Consider the following 7,297-nt stretch of genomic DNA (forward strand, 5'->3'; position numbering starts at 1 on the left):
CGCTGCGCCCCGCGGGAGCCCGGTGCTGGCAGCTGGCCCCGCTGTCCCCTCGCAGTCGGATGGACCCACCGACCGACGGACGGACAGGGGCTTAAGGAGACGGATCAGCCCTTGTGCTGGCTGCGATGGGACCGTGCCCGGTCCGAGTAGGATGGGTGGAGGAGGAGGTGGTGGAGCGTTGCATCCTGGTGGGAGGGTGGCAGGTTGCTCCGAGCGTTGGAGGGACAGCAGCCGTGCCGAGGTGACGCGCAGGCGGTCCCTTGGCTTTGTGGCGAGGGCTTTCTCCTGGCTGTTACTCGACTCAGAGGCAGGGGTCCGATGTCACTTCTTTCCTGGAAGTGCTCCGTTCTTTTCTGCCCATTCGGGAAGCGTTACCGGAGAACCACGGTCCCGATGAGTACTTCAGGTGCCTGAAAGGGGAGAATGAGTCCTGGCCACTGCACAGGCTATGGGGTCAGCCTCGGTGGCTGAGCGTTGCGTGGGGCTGGGATGAGGGAAGCTAGCACAGCTGTGCTCCCTGTGGGATGCAATCCCGTGGATGTGCTGGGGAGCCCTGGCCGCGCGGAGGGCTTGGCCGTGGTGGACGGCGAGGTCCCTGGGGGGCAGAGAGGGAGAGGGGCAGGGGACGGGAGCAGCGATGCGGGAGGGAGCCGGGACAGACCCTCGGCCATCACAGAGGAAGGTGAGGAAAGCCAGCCCTCAGCGGGCTCTGCATTCCCGCCAGAGCTTGCACATTCCTGTGTGCTGAGCGGTCTGCTATGCCTCTTACAGGGTCTGGCTGTCCCATCTGGGCAGGTGCACTGCTTTGTCTAGAGCAGCAGCTATTAGGCTTCTCTGTTGAGTTCAGCTTCCGCTGAGTAAACCAGGTTGAGCAAGAAGCAGCGCCTTATTCAGCACCTGCTCCTTGCCCTGCCTCAGCGCTGCTTGGAGCTGGAGTTCAGTCAGCCTTTTTCTTACCTGAGCAAGGAACCTGACCCTCTTGCAGTTGCCTGAGAATCAGGGCTGCTAATAATTAAATGGGTACCATTTAATCCCCTCAGTCTGCAAAGGCTGAAAGTTACAAATGCCAGCAGCAACCAAAGCCTTGTTGACATTAGGGTACCACGAGCACAGCTGAGCCATGAGAAACTACAGAGTATGCAAGAGCACTGGCTATTCTGGACTTGGCATAAATAACTTGTTCAGTAACTCTGTCTGCAGTAGAGCAGTCTGCTGAATAATGGCATTCAGGGCCTGTGGATGAGGAAAGTGATTTTTAAACAAATAAATAGTAGTTACAGTTCAAGCAGGGGAGTCTGCCCAGGGAGGAAATCTCCTAAGAAGGGTTTTGGCAAAACCCCAAAATAAACAAGGTCTTAAGACTCAGCATGAAAGCACCTCAACTAGCCCTAGCCTTGTCTCAGCTAGGTTGCATAAATATGCACCTGATGAGTGCAGAACAGAGTGTGAGGGACACCATGAACCTGTGGTGTCCTGGTGCCCTTAGCAGCAAGGGGCTGGATACTGATGGCAGCTGAGAAAAGGGGGGACGTGGTTGCTTTAGTATGTGTGTGTTCTTGTTCTTCAACTGTAAAGCAGAGCAAGCTGAAGGGAGATCCCTGGGTAGGTGGTTGTCCCAACCAGGAGGCTGAGAAGGTGAGTTCTGTTCTACAGTCTCAAGAGAAGTTGGTCCTTTTTTCTGCTTGTGGGCCTGTAGTTTTTATTGTAGTAGTTTTGTAGAGGTTTTATTGTTAATGTATGAACACAAGAGCATCTCCAGAGATGCATAGCAAGGTGAGGCTTGGGGTGGCCATTGGAGAACAAGCCACAGATATGCTCTCCCCTGAGGTTTTCAGTTCATTTTGAGCTGCTTGGAAGCTGGGGTGTGATCCAAAGGGAAATGTTTTCCTATTGTTCTCATTGAGCACTGAGTGCTGAAGCGTGCAAAATGCCAGGAGTACATCTGCAGCTGGTGTTCACTTGTCCTGCAGCTCTCTGAAGGTCACCATGTTGAATAGTAGGGGCTGGCAGGGATGGTACCACAGCTGGTTACAAATATCACTTTGAGCTGTTTGGATCATGAAATGTTCTGTGTGAAGTGTATGCTTGGTCCTCACCCAGTAAGCCCCCAAATTTCTAGTGAAAACTGCTAAATGCCATTAGAACACAAAGTGTATGTCCCTCTGACGCAGGCGGGATTGGCTGCCTTCCCACCGGGCTGCCCAGGAGGCTGCATGTTGACCTGGGTGGTGCTGTGCGTGAGGTGGGGGTGTCTGTCTTCTTAGTGCTACGTTTTTGGCTACAAGCTTTCCCTTGGCACAGGATAAAAGCACACGTGAACCAGATAGATGTTGAGATTGTTTATGTTTGACTTCTGGCCTGGTGCCAGAGGGAAGGGTTTGGTGACCTTGGCACTATTGGGACATTATTTATAGAATGTAGATCTTCTGGGTTTTGTATTTTTGATGTAGGAATGTGAAAATAAGTCTTGGGAGGAAAGGACTCAATGCTGGCCACAAAATACATTTGGATTTTTTCCAGAGCAGGAAAAATAACACTTAAGAGGCGACCAGGTGTTCCCTGTTCGCATTGCTTTCTGCCTTCCCTTGGAAAACATGGGTTTGGTGCTGTCCTGGAGATTGCAGGCTAGCATGAGTTCACTCTATGTTCAAAAAGTTCTTGTTCAAGATGCTAAAAGATGTTAAGAAAGAAATCCAACTATAACCAAAGACAGTCTTGATAATTTACAAATGATAAATAACTCTCTGGCCTTCTTGGCCTTATTCTGTTTGTGAAGCTGTGTCATCTGCAAGGCTTAGTGCATCTCCATGTGTTTCAGTGCCCATCTGTGGTGCTGACCCACAGTGTGGCTGACTCCAGATGACAGATGGACAAGAGGCTTGGATGTGCACAGGGTTTTACTGGAAAGCCCACCACACAGTGCTGGCTCCACAGCTCTGCCTCCCAGGCCTCTGGTGAAACCCCAGTAGCAAGCTTTCCTTCTGGCTTTCACAATGTGCATAAGTCTCTCATCTGCATTCTGAGCAGTGGGTGTATGCTCCAATTACCTAAATCTGTAAATGTCTTTCTGTCCCTCTGTATGCAAAGTAAGAACTTACTGAGCATATTTGCGCTCTGGTTTTGATGGGGAAGCCCTTGCCTAGGCAGTACCTGACTCATTTATACCAGACTTTGGTTGGACCCTTACCCAGCTCATCTTACAGGGCAAAATCAAGGACCAGAGTCTGTAAGAAAGCTCTGCTCCAGATTTATGCTGACTGCTGCTGTCATTTTAGGGAGGAGAGATCCATCACCAAAACAGGGAAATTATCAAAACCATTGTAGTTGGGTCTAGTGCTGAAGGTTGAGCGGCTTCTGCTTATGTTGGTGGTCAGGAGCTGTGTGCTCACTTTCTGAACCTAAGGGGGAACTGTGTGCTTACTTTTTGAGCCTAAGGGGCCAAAATCAGAAGCCTAAGCATAGGGACTGGTAGCTAGCTCCATTGATGCAGAGTTTCCTAGATGTTTTTGTTAGGGATTTGGATTAACATAATTTAAGTCAAAGGCACGGAGGAGAGCATGGGGAGAAAAGCAGTTAGGAATAAATCCGTGGTTCACTAGTCCAGTCTCCTGAGGAGTGGCATTATAGGATAAGTTGGTGTAGCGGGAGATGTGCATAGGGGAGTATCAGATAACACTGGCGACCTAATTATTTGTGTGAAGGGGTTCTGTATTTTAGAGGCAGATTAGCGTGCAGTCCTGTAGCAGTCCCTATGGACACAACCAGGGCTCCCTGGAGGAACTGAATCAGCATTTTACTTCCTCACCCCCACCCTAGAGCATATCCCTGTAACCCTATAGGTTAGGACTTTAACCCCTTGCCATTGGTCCAAATCTCAGTCCTCCTAAAACCTATAAAAGGGGCACATTTTAGCCCACTTGTGGAACGAGTGCAGACCGGACCCTTCATCAATAAAGACATCTCTGCGGAACCTCCGTCGCCTCTTCCCTCTCTCTTGTCCACTGTGCCTCTCGGCCTGGGCTAATTGCACCAAGCAGGCAGCTGAAATCCTGAGCTGAATATCACTAAGAGCTGACAATCACTTATGCTTGCTGGCAATAGCCCTGAGGCCACGCCGAGCTACGCCCGGGCACTCGGGCGTTCTGTTCTCCAGAGGAACAAGGCTCCTGAGGCTAGTGGAAGCCACACAGAAGCCTTATTAATACAGTCCCCTCTGCAGCTGCCTGCTGCTGCAAACCAGAGAGGGAAGAATCCCTCCTTTTGGTGCTAAAATTAGGCAGCAGCACTTTGACTGCGTGGCCCAGAGGGGCAGGTGCAGGCAGAGCAGCACGCAAAGGCTTGCAACCCTCTTGTTTTTAGCTGTATCCTGCCTGGGTTGAGAAAGTAAACAGTTTGAGTCTGTGTCAGCAGCCAAAAAAGAGATCTGCAGAGAAAACCCACAAGTCTTCAGGAAACTCCATGGGTGAGTCAGATGGTGTTTTTGTCTGAGTACCTGTTCATTCAGTAACCCATGATGGCAGCAAAAGCACTTTTTGTAGTAGCGCCACCTTATGAGTGAAACACAAACCTCTGGTGTTGGATGCTTGTGGTCATATAAAGACTTCAGAGGCTCTTTCAGCCAACAGACGTTGTTCCAGGAATTCCACTGCTGAGCCCTAAAATAATCCCAGCCCTTGTTGGTTGCTGCAGTTTCTTTCTGGGCTTCCAGCTAGGGCTGCTTTAGATGGAGATAGATGTGACAAAGAGCAGGCAGTTTCCCAAGGACACCTGTGATTCCAATCCTTCCTGACAGCCAAGAAGGTGCCTTTAGTTCAGCCTTCCTGGCGGTCTGGCCCTGCCTTGCTGTGTGTGGCATGCACCCAGCCAGGCAGCAGCCTCACTGGTGCCCCATACTGTGTAGCTGCAAAGCTGTGAGAGATGAGTGGGCAATGCTGGAGCACAGCCTGGGTGCAGACACTCTGCCATGTTTTATGGAGTCCTCAGGAAGGACTGTGTTGTGGAAGTGGAGGGCTGTATTGCCAGTCTTAGCCAGAGCTCCAGGAAGCAGGCTATTTTCTGAAGAACAAGATATCTTACAGGTCCATGGTTTGAAGTCCCTCTTAGTCTTTCTGTTGGACGTTTAATTTTAGCTGCCTGGCATGCCATTCACAGTAGATGTTTGGCGTATTCCAAGTAGGCATAAAAATGAGCTGCCTCCTTGTAGACGGAGAGGGAAATTCAAAAACCACAACACTGAATCCAGGGGAGCTGGGTGGTATTGGCTTTTCCCCAACATTTTCTTTGTGGCCTAGGAAGAAAAGTTTATGTAGAAGCTGCTCAATAGCAATAAAGAGTATCCAAACATTACTCCACAGAAAGCAGAAATCTACCAGGAGTCAAAGGTTGCACTGAACAGGACCAAAGAATTAAGACCATTGGTCTATGTTTTCCCAGGTTGTTTTCATGGTGAAGTAAGAGTAAAATTTAGCTGACTTTAATATCAGCATTGCTGGTGGAGTCTCTGTAAGTGCTAACCAGAGATCTGGTGTGCTTCTGAACAGCAGGCACTTATGGTGCATCCTTCCACCCTCCTGCCCTACTGCTTTGCCCAGTGCAACTGTTTTCTCCTTGGGGTGTTCTTGCCTTGTCTGCTGGCAAAAACCCATCAGGAATTCTTCCAGTCCCTTCCATGAACTGTGACAACGTCCACCATTTAAATCTCTGGACAAGCAGGATGCATTGAGGGTTGATGGATGGAGGAATAATAAAGCAGTTGAGCTTATCCCCTCCAGCCAATTTACTCCCTGCATCACATCACCATGCAAACCAAGTGCCTGTCATTAGTCAAAGGACATGGGGGAGAAGAGGCCAACCTGAAACCCCCAGAGCCCTGGCTGCATGGAAATGACATTACAAGGGAAGGTGTTGACTAAAACACAACACTTCTATGTCATGAGCTCTTCTAAGTGGGAGCTGTGCTGTATGTTTGTAGACAGATGTATATATACACAAGCACAGTAGGAAAGCAACGTGTGTGTATACACACACACAGACAGTCCTGATGGATGATCCTGATATTACAGGAACTTGTTGTACCCAAATGTCTGAGATTTAAAACTGAAAAAGAAGGGAAGGTCCTTAAACAACCTTTGATAGTAGAGATGGGACATCTGGCAATGCTGTGTTTTCCATGGTTACTTGAAACCTTGATTTGTCAGCACTGATGCTGCTATCATTTGGCTGCCTGAATCTCTCTGTTGCCTCCTTGTCCCTGGGGATAGAGGAATCAAACAAAAGTAGGGAGAAGAACTAGTCAGTACTACCTTTAACATTTTTTTTCCTAAGACTTCTCTTGCATGTGCTAGGCAAGATGGAGAGAGAGCTCCTGCAGGACCTTTCAGTTCTCAAGATATCCTTTATCACCCAGGCTGTTCGTGCCACATACTGGTGTCCACCCCTTTGCCTCCTTTTTGCTATGAAAAGAGAAATCTTGCTTTAATTCCTTAGGCTGATGTGGGTTCTTTGTGGCTGTGGCTATAGGACACAGCATCTCCATACCCCTTCTGGCATGTTGTTGTCCAGTTTTTTCATAATCCCAAAGTGTAGCTCCATGCTGTAAGACAGGCAAAAGGCATACAGGGTTTGCCTAGGATCAGGTAGTGAAAAGTTCTCTGCAAGGATGTTGATCTTGTCCATCCATATAAAAGCAATCAAAAGCTAGTCTTGCTCATCATCCAGGCTCCTCCTGTGGTATATGGAAAGAGGTGAACCATTGCAGGTGATGATGCATCTTGTCCTAGAATGGACACCTCTGGGGGCTGGCTCACCCTGCCTATTTCCGAGGGAGCCTAAAAGAGGGAGGTGAGGAGATGCACAGATTCAGGTTATAGCTGATGCTTCCAAACTTCATTCTCTCCACCCATGAAGTGCTTTTACTCTGGGCTGGGCACAGATTGACTCTGTGTGTGCTGTTCACAGTACACATACGCTGGTCTTTTGTGGAAGCTGGAGAACCTGTCATGCATCAGAGACATTGTCTCTTTCAGTCTCCTTTATATGAGTTCCTTTTTCTGATGAAAGCTTTCTAAAGGGTACTTGTGTGCTGAATAGCCATTGTTGATAATGCACGATATGAAATCTGAAAGAAAGGCTCAGATTAAATGTCACGCACTTCACAGTTGGGAATTCAAAGAGCCTTGTTGATCTGTGCATAACTGGGGGCTTGACAGCTCATGCATAAACAAACACGTGCACATCCACATACATGGCTGCATGCAGTTTTCCCCTGACTCAGCAGTGCATAAAAGCAAAGCTGAGT

The 7,297-nt window shown here is 48.9% G+C and overlaps 1 protein-coding gene across 2 annotated transcripts in view; it reads left to right on the forward strand.

The window, feature by feature from the left end:
• Positions 1–7,297, forward strand: part of TP53I11 (tumor protein p53 inducible protein 11) — a 24,382-nt gene that overhangs the window by 388 nt on the left and 16,697 nt on the right. Inside the window, exon 1 of one of the 2 annotated variants that reach the window (XM_031055750.1) lies at positions 4,351–4,462. The exons of the other annotated variant lie outside the window; for it this stretch is intronic. The gene's annotated coding sequence lies outside the window, so the exon portion shown is untranslated. Of the gene's footprint in view, positions 1–4,350; positions 4,463–7,297 lie in introns of those variants that run through there. 2 annotated transcript variants of the gene reach the window in all.

This window comes from Geospiza fortis, unplaced genomic scaffold, assembly GCF_000277835.1.
Source record: "Geospiza fortis unplaced genomic scaffold, GeoFor_1.0 scaffold66, whole genome shotgun sequence".
Lineage (NCBI taxonomy): Eukaryota > Metazoa > Chordata > Aves > Passeriformes > Thraupidae > Geospiza > Geospiza fortis.